The 17,266-nt window shown below is 33.9% G+C and overlaps 1 protein-coding gene across 3 annotated transcripts in view; it reads left to right on the forward strand.

Annotated features, from left to right (window-relative positions):
* Nucleotides 1-17,266, forward strand: part of LOC118184298 (protein O-mannosyl-transferase TMTC2-like) — a 797,990-nt gene that overhangs the window by 61,877 nt on the left and 718,847 nt on the right. For 2 of the 3 annotated variants that reach the window (XM_085807157.1, XM_085807159.1), the window contains one exon: nucleotides 6,535-6,594. The exons of the other annotated variant lie outside the window; for it this stretch is intronic. The gene's annotated coding sequence lies outside the window, so the exon portion shown is untranslated. The remainder of the gene's footprint in view (nucleotides 1-6,534; nucleotides 6,595-17,266) is intronic. 3 annotated transcript variants of the gene reach the window in all.

The following is a 17,266-nucleotide window of genomic DNA, read 5'->3' on the forward strand; positions in this document are numbered from 1 at the left end:
TCCTAATCCTATTTGCGCCGACATATTTATGGAAGTCGGGAGTCTGTATTTAGGGTCCTTTTTGTCAATCAAAACAAAATTCAGAAAACGTTTGGATGCACAAGAAGATATACGTATTGACATTAGCAACACAGTACCACGATTTGAAAAATCTTATTCAAAAAGTAGTAACAAAAGAGTAATTACTTTTATAATGATTTTAACAAAGGTTAATTTTTGTAATATTTTTGTTACTTCCGTATTTCATTTTTTTTTATTATTACAATTTGATTTACAACTTTTTTCGCTTATTCAGAAACTGTTTTAGGGGGTTTGAGAATATATTAAATGTTTTTGGGGTGCGGGACATAAAAAGATTGGGAACCTATGCTTCAATAGAAACCAAATCTTCGGGCAACCATTCTAGATATGCTTGGTTATAACTTATGTACTTGGTTAACTTTTTTAAACGTCCTGTATGAACGAACAAGTATACATATACTTGCTACGCTTGGCTATGAGTGTGTTTACGGAACAAAATCAAATATCTTAGTTCAACAGAGATATAATCTATTAAACAACAGCAAGGTTCTAAGCATACGATATGGCGCTTTGTATAGTTGTAGAGCGTCTTTTCTAGGCAGCCATTGCTTCAGGTAACATTGAGTCTAAAACACAGATGTTGGCTCTACCAATGTCGTGAAGAACATTGCACATGGATGAAAAATAGGTATAATTATACTTCAATTTTCTGACTTGCAAGGATTAATATCCTTTTTACATTAGTTTCTTTGCTATCCCTTTTCGAGCGCCGTTATATATGTGTATTGTTAAGTTGCCTGGAAAGGCTAGCTCTGAACTTACGTTATAATATAATGGTAGCTAAAAAATCTACTCTGATTATTCTCTTAAAGAAACGCTATATTTATCCACTGCTCTAGAATTTAGGCTTCACGTTAGTCATTCAGACGGTTCAAACGACTCTATGCAGTATAAAAATGGGCAAATATGTGTCTTTGCCGCAGTGCTTCCATTCATCTTTACTGTTGCTCAATCTTCGTCTTTTCACTGCTCAACAGTGCATCTGAGCTGTCAGAACCTGTAGTATTTCCTGATCTTCAAGGTATTCCCGAGACGATTTCCCAGCAGTCGATGCAAAATCCAACTGTATCTTATCCATGTCCGATACTGTTGCGTCTCTCGTGTTATCGGTTTTGTATCCAACTGTACACGTCTGGTCTTATGATTGCAAAACGACGGTCCTCCAGATGTCTCCGTGGGCTACAGCTGATGAACTTCGGTACCATTATCTAACACCCGTTAGTGTAATCTAAAGTACTTCCAATATATCTCCTCTCTTCCTGCTACGACACACCACTTCAGTAGAATGTGTTAGTTTTGATTTTAAAGAAATTATGGTTTATGCTATTTTCTTATCAGGTGCTCTTAAATTTTGTGATCTTGCAGCTTCAAAATTAATAAAAGTCTGTTAGGTCATAAAACAGAAATTAAATGTTTAGATTTTTATCCGTATGGACATTATAATATTTCTGGTTCACTTTATACAAAAATGAGTCAGTGGTTCTCAACCTTTTCTGTTCCATGCACACCTTTCAACATTATTAAAAGATCAGTCCCCCTCCCTTTCCAAATCTCAAAAAAATAGATGTAAATTTATTTAGATTTAGATAATTTTTAACGGCACAGCAGGAAGCAGGTGAATTCAAGCTGACCGTATTCCTCCCTGAATCTATCAAATTCTCACCTAGAGGGGCACTTCCCCACCCGGTTGAGAACCCATGCATTAAGTAGTGGGCTGCAAAAAAGAAAGGACCTTTCGTCGCCTCGCTGAATAATGTAACAATCTTTAGTGGCTGCTACAGCAGTTGCATACATAATAATTATTTTACAATCCATTAGTATAACAGATTTGCCTATGTAATTGTTTCATCTTTATAACACAAATTATGACTTCAATAAATATGATTTCCATATATCTTGTACTTTCTGGTGTTTAAAACTTAACTGAGTTTGCAATACGCACTTCTTTTAGGAATTTTCGAGCTGCGTATATTAAAAAGAAGAAAAAAAATATACCCCACATTTTTGATACTTTCTAAAATGGTGAACTTAATTTAAGCAAAAACTTTGAAACCGGGAGAACGTAAACAGACATGGAACCTGTCTTTCCGCATTTTTTTAGTTAGTTTTATTATTAGGCTTTTGTAATTTTACGAAATGTTTTTTTTTTTTTTTTTCTAAATATGAAATGGAAGGAAAGCGGTTTTATTTACTTCTCACTTACAGAAAACCAGTAAATTTTTCTTGCAAGACAGCTATGGCTAAGTGGTTTAATTGTGCACAATATGACGCCTTTATGCTATTATTAAATAAGCGTACAAGCATATAGCCCTTCTGGGTTTGTTACTTATTCGTTTACATATGGTACCCTGTCGGCTTCATAGCATTAATGCAACATAAAGAGTGTTCCCTCAAGGAGGAAATTTATTACAACAGAAGGCCCAATGCTTCAGGGGCAGTACAAATTTATGTACACAATGGTACATGATTTATAATAATGATAATCATACAGCCACATCTAGTGTCAGATTTACAATGTAGCAAAATACCTTTGAACACGATAAAAATATAACGTACGTGCAATACAATTGATTTTTAACGGAACAAATATTTTAACATTTATGTGATTAAGTACTATTTCAAAACCTTAGTTTAAACAGTAAAATAAGTACACTTTAGAACAAAGTATATTATGCTTTAGGATAGTTATAGATCATCAGGTAATGGAAAGATGATTACGTGACAACCGTGCTAAAATAAAGCGTGTTTTTAATAAATGCATTCTATTACTCTATTTTAATTCGAAAATATGCTGATGATGACTTAACGAGCAGAAAAAGAAATTATTAATACAATTTTACGAATCGTTAAATAGTGCGTAAAAATGATTCGGCGAAATATATCGCATACTTTCTCAACAAAAGAAATCGGTCTCTTAAATAAACGATCATAATCACGACAGTAGATAACCATAAGAGTAATTTCGTTAAGTCTCATTCATTAATTCCAAGAAAGGGTATTTATTAATGAGGTAAAGGTTACATATTACCGACAAAGTTCAATAAGTTATAGATTACCACATTGAAACCCTTTCCCTTTTTCTTCTTCAAGATTTTTACTGTACAAATTATGGAAATAAACCCAATATAAAACAATGTGGATTGGAAGCGAAATCGAACTTTTGGCAAAGGAAAACTTTTCTGGGGAGAGGATGTTTCCAATTTTCCGACAAGCGCAAAGAGTCGATTTCATGGTTCATGTGCTTCGTGTTTCTTTGCGGCCCGGTACCAAGTCAGACGTTTATTATTCTCGCTAGAACCAGGAACGGTCGAGTCTTGCGGTCGGAACCATCCAACGGACAAACAGGCTGGCTAGCCCCCCGAGAGGTTTCCTAATGGGAACGTTAATCGGCCCGATCGATACATTCCAAAGCGGGGATACCATTTTGCCCGTTACTGGGATCGCTGCCACCGCATGGACATACGAATTTGCTTCTGCGGTGGCAAGCTTGGATGTGAGAAACTACTTTCCGGTAAAAGAAATAAAATCTATTGGTTGCGGCTTATCCCCTTTTCAGGGCACCTTTTTTGATGTTTATTCTAAGGATTTTAAAATATATGAGATACGCAATATAACTTGATGTCCAAGACCTTCATGCATTTATGCATGTCACCGCTTTCTCGCGGCATTAAATTTTAATATAGAACTCGGTATCTGAATAAGTTGCTCCGTTATTTACATTTTTGTAAAGCTTTCAGGATTCCCCCCCCCCGCCGTTACCTGCAATATCCCACGGTACCTAACTTCGAAAGGATTTATTCCAATCATCTGAAAAATTAAATGAAATGCATCGGAAAAAATAATAAAAATATTGCATGCTAAAATATTCATATTTGAGTAGAATGCAAAACAAAATATTTTTAACATCAATTTAGGAATTTAAATTTTATGAATTATGTGCATAAGGATGTAGATATTCTTGCGCAAATATGTAGAGACTATTCGAAATTTTATTTTGAAACACGAAATATCAAAAGCATTCAATACCCTAGCCGAGGTTCGAACTCGGACCTTCGGATTTGTAGCCGGCATTGCTTTTCAGTTGCACCACGAAGGCGAAGGGTATGGAGGGAGAAAATCTTACAAGGAATCAAGGTTAAGAAATTCGATATGAAGATTAAGGATTTAAAAACAGTGATATATTCAGAGAGGTAAAATGATTAGTTCATTAAGTATTGTGACACATCCCTCGAGATCTACGCAGGCATTGTCACGTTTTAAGCTCTTGACTATAACAATAAAAATAAATCTTATAACTACAAAATCATAATCAGTATAGCAGTTGGTTTATTTAAGGTATGAGTTTTCATGCAGGTAACGCGATTAAAAATTCATTGTGTATAAAGTATAAATATAATAAATATAATAAAATATAAAACTATTTGTATTTTTACAACAAAGCCCTGAATTAAACTAAATGCAGAAAATTATACGTTAAATGCGTTGGAATACATCCAGTTGTCCTATATACCGTCCAACTGTTGGCTCTAATTATCCTGTTAATAGTGTGAAAAAAGTGATGAAAAGACCAGATCAGTGTCTACTCTTTCACTGTTATCCTCATACTCACTGAAGAACAGTTTCAGTCATGAAGAAGCTGGAGTCCTTTTATTTCTTGACCAAATGCATTTCAGTCAACCCATTGTTATTATTATGTATTTAATGTGTATCAATACAATATGAATGCAATATATCTTATAAGAATATTTTTACTGTCCTCAGTTTATGTTTCTTCTTATTACCTTACGTTTCTCCAGTCAGAATGCTGTTTCGGTATGTAAAATGCCTGTACCTGAATCAAATAAACATCAATTTGAGGAGCTCCTTGAGAAGAAGAAAATTTTCTCTACCTTTTAAAGCGAAGGCAGATACAGAACAGAACAGAATGCCGGAGTAGGTCCTTGCCCTGCCGTTAACCATACAAGGATGGTTGCCAAGCTGGCGGATATAGCTTATCCTCAAAAGTACATTAGAATATTAACACATTATTCGAATCTCGGTTACAAAAAAGTCTATGTGTGTATGTCTGTGATTATGGCAAAGCCTCGAGGGCTATCTGCCTAAGGGAAGGGATGCCTTCGTGGAGGACTTTCTAAGGGAAACTGGCTCGTATACACGTTACACATAGGGAAAACCACAAAAACGACCATGCAGCCAGCCCGTTCGCGGGATTCGAATCTCGGACCGAACTACCGGTGTTCAGCGACTTTACCACTCGGCCGCTGGTGGGCCCAGTTACAAAAAAGAATGCAAATAAAACAGATTTTAAACACAAGTCAAATAATAATCATAAGATAACAGTTTTATTACTAAATATTAAATGCACCAGATTAATATAAGGATTAAAAAAGGAAACTTTCAATTCTTTCGAAATTTAAATTTGGAATTCAATAATTTGCAATCGTTAAGTCGGCACAAACCTTAATTAGAATAAAACAATTCCTTCTGGTCTTTGTTCAGAGAAATGCAAAAGGCTGAATGGAATGCACGCAAGAAGAGTAGTCGCTGTCGGGTGTTAGTAAAGGATGTCCTGTTACATCTGGCACTTGCGTCATACGTTTACGTCACCTGCTGCATATCGGAGCTTTTGAAATCCTTTTTTTTTTTTTTTCGTTAGTAATCCCTTTGATGATATAAAATATTTCATGATTCCTTTCGTTAGCTTTCTTATAGATAATTTGGAAAGATTAAGTTGCTCATCTCATCAACTTTTCTTCATAAAGTCTTATAAAACTTGCAATTGTTTAGGGCTAGTAAGTATGAGAAGGCATTACCAGTTGATCAATGGTACATCGCTGGTGTGCCTCATACTTTTACCTGTACCTGTACATAAAGCTGATGAGCGTTTATTGAAATACTACATGCATTTCAAAGGATCGTAGAGAAGATTGAACTTTATTTTTGTAAAGACTATTTAATTTGAGACTACATTTTAGCATTAGAATTGTACATCAGTACGACTACTACTACTACACACACACACACACAAAAAAAAAAAAAAAAAAAAAAAAGAGAGAAAGTGATGAGCAAAATCTTACCTAGCAGTAATACTCGGAATAAAATGCAACTTGATATTAATTATTAAATCCATTATCAATCAATGACAGATTACTATTTGAAAATTGGGAAGAATTATTTAAAAATATGGTTAGAGCATTTCAGGGGAGGGACCTATGCTTTGTGAATGCGGACAATTTCAGTAGTGAAAGAGTTGTAAGTACTCAACTGAAAACAGTTATTATTTTGCACATGTATATGTTTTCGAAATGATTATATGGAATGTATATATTATTTAATATGTTACTAAAGGTAAAATTTCATAAAATCATCAGAGTACCTTATTATTATTATTTCAATAATTAGATGAAAGGTAAGTAAATAATGTTTTAAAAAATTTCCTCTCTCTTTTTGCAGCCGTTTGAGAGTTATTTGAAGAAAAAGAGTCCGAACTTAACGCTTAACACTGAGTCGCAGGTAAGTCATATATATTTCTTTGATTACAAAATTTGATGAGTCAGCGATGTCCGGGAACTTCTTTCATTGTCTAAATCTAATGACTTTTTATAAATGCAATAGACATATTTAGAGAAGCAGGTTCCAGATTCGAAGATGGTAATACGTGATTATTTTGTTCAGAAACACAACTGTTGCTTCAGATGATCAATCAAAACTTCATCGCGTCTTCTCTTTTGTCGAAAAACGTTAGCCGTGGCTATAATTATATTTGATTTCTGAAGCCACAGTCAGATATACTCATTTTGATTTTTAAGCAGTTGCTTTTTGCGAAATAATTTAGTTTTAAGTTTTATCAATTGCATAGAATTTTTGCATTAAAATGTCAAAAGTATTAAATTCAAAATTATAATAGAAATCATCTTTAATGGTTATCTAGGAAAAATGGTATTTAAAGACTTTTTTATTATTATTTAATCAATTTTGAATTCAAGTGTAAAGAGACTGCTCATAAAATAAGAGGTAAGAAATAACTTTGCTTAAAAAACAGAGTAAATACTTTCCTCTTTTTAGAATTATTTATGCTTTCAGTGATTTCCTTTTTTTATCTATAATGTAGACTTATTTTAATTTAGCTAAATAAAAAGTAATATAAACTGAAATTCAAAACCCACCCGATTTGCAAGAAAAAAATCTTGTTTTGAAATGAAAAGAAAGTTTATAAATTTCAATATCCAGGTGAAAAATCTATAACATATTTTATCAACATTATGTAATTTATAATTCTATGCATTTTAAGCAATAAAGTTCCTTAATTTATGTGTTTGCTATTTTCTTGAGAAACTCTGACCTTACATTTTTAACTCATCAGAAGTAGAAATATAAACCTTTGTTGTTTTTTGCAATAGATACTAACAATGCAAACGAGTTTAAAGACCACAGTGCTTAATATTAATTATTCATGCATTTCTTGAAATTTTGCTGATTTTTCAAATTTTGTCTCGATTTTGTAACAGTTCAAAACTTATTTTATTCTGCTGCTTCAGACAAAGTAATGTTTATGATGTGAGGTTTTATTATTCGATGTTACTTATTCATCTCATGCTTAAAGTTACCATAACTATGGAAAGCTCTTAAAACAAAAACCTGATTTAAAAATTATATCCGCTTACTTCCAACTACTACTTTAGGCTTTTATTTCCGATTCAATGAACTAAGATTGTAAATGTATGATGCCTTCACAACATAGGGCACTTGAAACGGAGTCGAGCCGAAAGTCCTTTCGGTAAACTGGTGGTAGAAGAAACGAAGGGGGTAGGAGGTTCCCGGATTCTCCTGTCAAGGTGTTCTTAATCCAAATTGGGACAGAACTTTCCCCTTCTCGCGGATTTGTTGCGTTCTACGGGTCTGTGGATTTGAAGTGATAAATAACAGCACATGATAGAAAATCAAAACACAGTTTATTCGTTAGTATTGCACAGGACAGTTCCAAAGACGCGTTACTATTTTCTTGAGAAACTCTGACCTTATATTTTTAACTCATCAGAAGAAGAAATATAAACCTTTGTTGTTTTTTGCAATATATACTAACAATGCAAACGAGTTTAAGGACCACAGTGCTTAATATTAATTATTCATGCATTTCCGAGAAATTTTGCTGATTTTTCAAATTTTGTCTCGATTTTGTAACAGTTCAAAACTTATTTTATTCTGCTGCTGCGAAAAATTCTGACAAACGCAACACAGCAACACAGCCTTCCGGCTATCAGGCTATAACGTTGAAGACAGCTTCACGCTAGAACACTAAAGTACAGCTCCTTACTCGCTCAATCGCCCTAAGGCTGAACTCAAAGCACTACTACAGAACTCAAAGCACTCAAAGCCCTCTGAACTCAAAAAACTACTACAGAACTCAACACACTCACGATACTCTTCAGAATAAATTGCTATTCGGCGTACAGGCAGGGTTTATATATCTTTTGACATGCCTTCCAGAACATTCTGGGGAAAACCGGTAAGAATTCATACTAAAATGGTCTCGCTCCGAATGGGCGCTTTCGAGCCAATTCTGTCAACCTTACCTTTCCTTGACATTTTCTGGCAACCCTAAACCGCTTTGCGGGAAAGCTATCTTTCCGCAGCTCATATATATATATATAAACATATATGTCATAATGAAAGCAAGGAAAAAGACTGAGCACTGTTGATGCGTAGTTATGCTATATTGAAAAGGACGTCTTCTGATTGCGTCGTAAGCTAATGAGTTGACTTCGTAAATAAAATTTGGCAATCGAGGCGATTTTAAATCCATTTTTATTTCCAATTGACATTATGTGGCCACAGATCACTTGATACCCTAATCGTGCCTGTTCAAGAACATTTGCATTATTAATATTATTATAATAGGAAGCAGCGAAGCGAAATTGCGTTCAAGCACAGCACAAACAGAAGCTGAAGTGTGTAGTTATGAAAGATGGAAGCACGCGAAGAGAAAAGTTTTCGTTTACAATGGTCGTTTCAGTTTCCAATTATTACGTCATCAGAGCTGCGCAGGCCATAGAATGATCTAGAAATGACGCAATCCAGAGAAGTTATTGCGATTTTTAGAATAGATAGAGAGAATTAATGTTTTACTGTTAGTTTAAATTATAATTTGGATTCACAATTTTTTTTTTATCTTACACTGAAGTAAAACTCAAGCAGCCAATAATAATTTTACAGCAATATTAACTATCCAATCAAAATGCTTTGAGAACCAAAACTAGCTCAGTTTGACTTGAGATTTCATCCTGAACATAACGCACTTGCTTTCCACGCTTTGGCCTAGCTAGACTGCTGTCTGTCTGTCTGCTGCTGCTTTCTTGCTACAAAGTTATCAAATATGTAAGCCTTTTGGAACAGGCACATTTAATGTGCCGACTTGTGTGTAACTGAAAATAAAACTGAAGATTTAATCTGCCTTCGCCTCCAATTTCCGAGTCATTATGGATCAGCACTTCTGCGCCATCAAAATTCCTGCTTCTGAATAGTATCAAAAAAGAGTGAACCCATATGTAGGAAGTTTAATTCCGAAAATTGTATTTTAAAGTAACTTGAATGTAAATTAGTACAAATGTTTTACGGGGACTTGCGCAAGTATTAGAAAAACTTGTTTTCGAACTAAGTGAATGTTAGATCATACAACATATATATATATATACACATATATATATATATAAGTTAAAACTCATGTAAATCAAAATACTAACTTTAATTGGCAATAATCCACTAATTCTCCATTTTTATTTATTTCCCCTTTCCATCTTAAATATAGAAACTGCTTATAATCAAGCTCTCTAAACTGCATCATTTCAAAATTAATCGCTACCATTTGATCTTTGCATAACGCTCATGAAGCAGATAACTTGGATAAGGTTAATAATGAGTTTCGATATTTAAATATTATTCAATCCAGACAAAGCAAGCCGAAACTAACTTTCATTTGGAAACCAAAACATTTCGCTTTAAATTAAGCTTTCATCTTGAAACGTAGCAGTTTCTCTCTCGCTTTCCTTGCTGTCTGCTTTTTTGTCTGGCTAGATTGCTGCCCGATGCTTTAAACATATTTTTAAAATGTTATCGGCACCTACGTAGCTCTTCAACAGCAAGCGCGTTTAGCGCCAATTTATCTATGTTGACTTACAAACATATTTGTCAACTAGAATAAAAAGGAATATCATATTCGGCCATGTTTGCGACTATCTCTTTAAGCATCAACAGCTGTCTTCAATATTTTCCAAATTATATACACAATGGCTATCTTTTGTTAATCGCTAATTAAAAACAATGCCATAATTTAATTTGAATCAGATCGTAAGTTTAAAATTATTACTTATTATTAGTGCTGGACAACCTGGAGTAAATAACCGTTTACGTCATACTTAAAACAGATTGAAATTATTTAAAAATAATTTTAAGTTAACATTTACTAAAATTTTATATGTTGCTGTCTGTCTATTCGTATAGCTATTTTACTGTGTCACCAAACAGTTAAAAATATCTCGACGGGATATGATGTGATGCACAAATACTCTCGAACCTTTGATTTATATTATTAATTAAAAATATGGAATAAAAGAAAAAGAGTTTTAAAAAGCTTAAATCTCCCGTATACGTACTTTCCTGTGACAATGTGCTTCTATCCAATAATGTTCGCAACTTTACAGAATGTTTAGTAAGATAACGAAGCAAAAGCGGCAAAAACGTAATAGAAAGATAATCTTTCTCAGCCGATTGTGACAACAATTTCTTTTTATCTTAGCTTTGGAAATTTCGGCATAAAAACAAATTGACCGTAATATTTTGCGACAAATTTTTTCCTCCGCAGCTTGCATTTTTGCAAGTTTTCATAATTAATAGAGTTAAGCAGTCACCCCAATATAACCAAAATTTACCGCAGGAAAAAAAAGGAAAGGGTTCTTGAAACGAATGTTAATAAAAACTCGTGAACCGTGATAACATAGTATATGCCTTCTTTTCTTTAACCAAATTACCTTTATCAGCTAAATGCGAAGCGTGTGGAACGTTCTGCACTTACGTAACGAGACTTTAATTCTCGGTTAATTAAGGCAAAGCTCATTAAAATATGCAGACGCTGACAAAAATAGTTTTCGACTACTCATGGAAAGAAAAAGTTTCATTTATTACAAAAGATGAGGCTAAATTTTTATACAAGACCAAAATGAATTTTATAAAAACTTATCAACTCAGATTAAGATGTTTTTAAGGATATTTTTTTATCATTAGTGAGTTTCGAGACTTTGCAAATATCCCTAAGCATCCTATTTTAATAGAAAAAATGGTTATAAGAAAAAATAATTGTTCTAAATTTCGGTAAGAATATCTGAATGTCATATAATTTTTAGGCAATGGTTGTGAAATTTTGCTGTGTAATTGTTTATTTAAAATACGACAGAGCTTGCTTTACTTTATTGCATTTATTAAACTTTTATTAAAGAAACCGCATCACATTATAGAGAAAACAAATTATTTTAAAAGCTTTATTTAGTGCAAATGCATATCATCTAGAAAAATGGTGATGAAAATTTTAATCCTATGTACCAGAAAAGAAAGGTAGCTGATAATTTTTAAACATGTGTGATTTGAAGCAGGTATTTTCATCCTTACTTGACGAACACTAAGCAATATACAGGGCTATCATAAATGATTCATTCATTTTGAAAAGGCTATATTTTCAAAAGTATTACACGTACACCCATGACAAATATACGAAAAGAAGCACAAATTCATTAAGTTTTTTTCATTATTTCACGAAGTTTCCTGGATACGTGGAACATTGCTTCATAGCTGAATATCATCTTGGTGGCGAAATCTTCATCCTCCAATGCTTCCTGCATGTTGACGCGAAAATCTAGTCGACAGACATAATCCTCCGGCTTTAATTGTTGCAGGAGCTACACATGGTATGGTCTGAAATGCGACCGTTGACGCAAAATCTTCTACACAGTTTTTTGTGGTATTCCGAAAATGTGGTCAGTTGACAGGACGAACATCTGGACAACAGTGCTACAAAACGCATAGAATTAGCTCGATTATCGTCTGAACGTGTCAGCAAAGGGGCACATACTGAATATTTGTATAGAGTGTATGGTGAGTTTGTGGTTCTTTTCATATGTCTTTCATGTATGTAGGTGATGTATGTTTGAAAATATAGCCTTTCCAAAAGGAATCAATCATTTATGCTGGCTCTTTATATTAAGGAGATTAAAAAATATCTGTCAGAAATGTAAAGGCCGGTAGAAGAGACCGAAATAAGCCGATTTTGTAATGTAATATGTGTGCCGGAATGGCGCCTTGAGGTAGCACAGGGTACCGTTAACCAATTAACTGTGGCGCTCTCGTTTAAGAGTGCACACCGTTTTGTATCGCCAGAATCGAGCCATGACGAGTATATTCGCCAATCACAGATACTACATTCGTCAATAAGTTGCGATGGTAAGATATTTGCTGAAAAAGATGGGTTTATTTTATAAAACTGAAACTTTTATTACTAATATTTACTTATTTGGTTAACATAAGCATATATGACATACATATTAAACTAAAAATGCAACAAATTAAATTAAATATTTTACATATAGAAGTAAGAATTTAAATTCCTGCTGTGGAGTGATATTCAGCGAAACAGGGTACTATACACAATGGTATTTTACAAATTGAACATCAGCAATGCGATTTCTTCCTGATCTTACGTTTGTAGCAATGCAAACACCTTCGCGTAGGTTTTTTTCGATGTTCCGAGTATATAATTCGTAACATGTTTCCCGCCTAATTGGCTTATATTAGGTCTAAATGGCCGAATTTGTGTCGATTTATTTCTTTCAATTGAATACGTCGCAAAAGTGTCTTCAATAAATTTGAGCAAAACGTTGTTAGGCGATAATGTTCCATTATTTTTTTACATAATATGAATGCATTCAGACATATAATGTCTAAGAAATGGAGAAACATCTTTTTGTAGTACTTTTTGAGTCATTCTCTTGCTGTGGAGTACGCTATGATAATTCCATCGCTCATATCCACTTCACCCATTTTTTTTATTATAATCAATCACTAGCTCCGGTTTCTTTGTTAATATTTTTCTTTTCTCTGTTTCTATTACGTTGCTTTATACGCACGTTGCTTACACTGCTTTATACGCATGACGAGTATACTCGTCAATACACAAAATCGTGCCGCTTCTCCATGACGAGTATACTCGTCAATCACAGTTAATTGGTTAAGCAGTAGGTGAAAGCCTTCTACTGGCGTAATCCATGTCTTGGTGACTAACTCTATCTGCACTCTATGTAGTTCATACTGGCATACTCCATTGCCAATCTCCATGCTAATTTTGAGTGGCATGCATCACTACATGAATGCGAAGCTCGCCGACATTCATTTTACCTATATAGTTGCAGACGAAAAATGAAGCAGCTTCTCAAATAATGTACGTCTGAATCGTTCTCTTCTCGTGAATATTTTGAGTAACTGGTTTGTTTTAACCGCAACCCCATACATAAAGTATGAATAGAAAGAATTAAGTAATAATATTTTAAACTAGTTCTTCATCATATAGTAAAAAAATAAACAATATGTCCACTTACTAAAGCATTCGCCGAGAACGTCCAAATGCATTGGTCATTTAGCCATTGCACTCATTAGAATTTTGCCCAGGACGCAGCGCAAGGGTAGAATGAAAACGAAATGGAAATTAAAGTTTGTGTTTGATCGCACTTCATTCTCAGTTTTTCAGATTAAATGCTTGGCCTACCAATGCTATAGGTCATAAGGTCCATTAAGTTGTGGTTCTTCCGGCTAAAATCCCTGCGAACAAGCTTATTGTATGAGCGTTTTTTTGTTGTTCTTCGCATATAACTTAAACAAGAGCTGGCTTTCGTTAGTTCCCTTCTTTTACGAAGACATCCTTCATGTGTTTCGATTTAATAAGTTAAACAAACAAATAGATAAAACTCTCGGATATGATGCAGAAATTTATTTTAGAAGTTTAATAAGTAATTTACTCCATGTTATTTATTAGCTCTTATACTAAAGTAGCACAGTGAAACCTAAATTCAAACTTACTGTTATATTTAAATAATAATGAGATATTTCTAGTTCTGGCAAGTTATTTCAAAATAAGCGAGGATTCATATCATCTTTGGTTCTTAGGTACCAAAATAATAATAATGAAAAAAAATTTTTTAAGCAAAGTATTAAAATAAAAATCAGTCTAAAAATTTCGAAAAGCAAGTTCTGATCAAAATGCCTGTGCCTGTTCTGTGTATGAAGACGATCGTTTAGAATTCGCGACCGAGTCTGTTTTCAGCTGTAACACTTATCGTGTCGCACTCTCTTTTACATTTTCCTCTCAGCATACATTTAACAGTTGAATTCAGGAAGATCGTTCTGGGCTATTTCGTATATGATCTTTATTTACAATCGGCGTCAAATGTTTCTATATTTGTGGTTTCAGTTCCCTTAATGAATAAAAGAGTATTTATAAAAGTATTTTCTCAGCTAGCGAAGATAAGAATTGTGTTTCCGGGTGACACTATTTTTCCCTTCTTTTCGTGCGCTTTTGCAATAGCTAAATTTTCGGAGAAAAAGTAAATTAAAAAATAAAATTATCTTTATTCTTTTATCGTTTAGGGTGCACGTTATTCCTTTAAACACATGAATAACAGGCGATAACTCATGGGAAAAAAAAATGATTCCTGCGGCATTCCCTTCTTTCATCATTTTTCAAGCGTTAATGGTTGTTTACCAAAGCCTAACGGACACGGGCTGAAAATTCTGTTTGCTTATCATTGTTTTATTCGACTGATACGTAAGTCTTATTTTAGTTGAAGTTAAAAAGTATATTCCGAAAAGCAGATATCCATCTGGATGATATATAAAATGAAACACAGTTTTATTCTTTTCGATTTGAAATTCAAATTTCCTTTCATTTATGCATTTTATGTATCGAGTTCAAAATGCATGTGACATTGTAAAATTGTACTTGAGGAATAGAAAAACGGAGTTCCTTATCATATTAAAAGAAAAGGTAATGAAAAATATTAAATTTTAGTAGTAGATCGTAAACTATAACAAAGTTTTTTTTAACTTATTAAAGGAAAGAAATGAAATTAGTTTGCAGTAGAAAATAGTAAAATACAATACAAAATAACTCCTTATAATTCGCTCATTTTAATAGCACTTCCAAATAACATAATTCATATACATAGTGTCATCTTCCTACTAACTTTTTTGATGCTCATATGCATTAAGGAAATTTCCCAGAAGCTTGGCTTCTTCGCACTCCAGATTCAATATAATGTCATTTCGGCTATTGAGGAGAACATTATCGTGCTTATCAAGGAAACATTCGTACTCTGATCGAGCTTAAATGGGATATACCGGTGATGTGTCTCGAGAATCTCATATAGCGCTGATTGTTGAAGTTGTCATACTTTTTCACCATGTCATAAATGCAAGGCGGGCAATTATTGTATGTATGTATACATACGGAGGTTTCAGTTTAAAAGTCTACCCATCGTAGAAACAGTAAGTGTGTATATTTATGAGACATGCTTTGCTTGTAGCATAGGCTGGAAATGGCGTCCCTGTAGCTAATTGCATTTGTTATTGCGCTTTACCATGCTCCTAGCAAGAAGAAAAAACTTTTCTTATCTGTACTAGACACCAGGCGTTCCAGTCCTCCGTAACCTACCTACCTACCTACCTACCTACCTACCTACCTACCAACCTACCTACTTAGAATACCAGCAGTGATTTTCAGCTCTTCTAAGATGTTTATAAATACAGCTGTTTGAAGAATTCCCAAAAGCTTTAGTCTACACTGGTAATATCTGAAGATTTTACTGGTCATATTGTTTTGATATAACTCTGTCGCCGAAAGATTCTTCCAGTACGGTCTTCGTTAAATCTGCTATGCTGACATTTCACTTTATCCAACTATATCTAGTAGCGAAGTTCATTCTTCCGAAGTAAGGTAATTAACTTGCGAGGAATTGTCTCCTTCTTTACTCTGTGCATCGTGGTGTAAATGGAAGCACGTCAGTTAAAGTTCAGTTTAAAGTTCCAGTTTAAAGTTCCAGCAGTAAACAGTTTAAACAGTTTAAAATTCCAGCGTAAGAATTCAGGCGAAACTCTGCTGATTTTCCATCTTTCCTGCTCTTAAATAATTCTAATAGCTGTATAAACTGAAAAAGTGTCGTACTAAGTTTCTGTATCCATGGTTGTTTCAAAGAACAAGGGCTCGATAATTCGTCGGCTTCTGCATGGTTACACAATAAATTTCGGAAGGTTTAGAGCAACGTAGATCAATACGTAGATAATGTTTCAGAGCTTCATGTCTAGTAATTCTGGCTACAGGCATATTCACTTTAATGAAAACTTGCTTCATCCGTAAAAAAGCGTCTGAATGAACATGGAAATGTTGCAACTAATGATCCTTTTATAAAACAAGAATTAGAGTCGCGACTTACAGATTGGCAATGTCCAATAGCTACTTTCCATAAGGGACTCATCACACACTTTCCTATTTCCGAAGAGCTCATGCATCCATCCACCAGACTGGTATATCAACCTCTTACATATGACGGAATGCAGGAACAGAAATGCAGGAAACATAGAACCACTTCAAACAAAATATGCAATAATATTAAATACACTTAAATGTACCGTCAAATTGTAGAGTCATTAGGTTATTTTGAAGCTGGAAGACGTGAAAAATGAACAGTGCTTTCACCAGGACTTGAACCTGACCTCTCGAATACGCACCGAGTGTGCTACCGTTACACCACGAAGGCATGCAGAAAAGAGGGAAAAATACCTTATACACTTCTAACTTGAACATGACACTATGTGTATATAAATAATTAAAAGGATTCACATTGAAGGTATATAAAAAATAAAATTACATGTCGAAAATTATTTGTTAGAGAATATTTGCTTTACATCTTTATAAACTACTAATTTTGGATGATCCTAAATGGTTCCTGAAAGGTTCGTGGCATTGCAGAGATACCCTGCTCAACAGTTTCTTGTAGAATTTAATTTGTTTAACATAGAAGTATATGTTTTCAGATATTGAAGACTATGATCCATAATATATTCTGATAGCAGTAACATACTTAAATTTCTAGCC

The sequence above is a fragment of the Stegodyphus dumicola genome, chromosome X1 (genome assembly GCF_044657685.1).
Source record: "Stegodyphus dumicola isolate Sdum_Otavi_A_Nest chromosome X1, ASM4465768v1".
Classification (NCBI taxonomy): Eukaryota; Metazoa; Arthropoda; class Arachnida; order Araneae; family Eresidae; genus Stegodyphus; species Stegodyphus dumicola.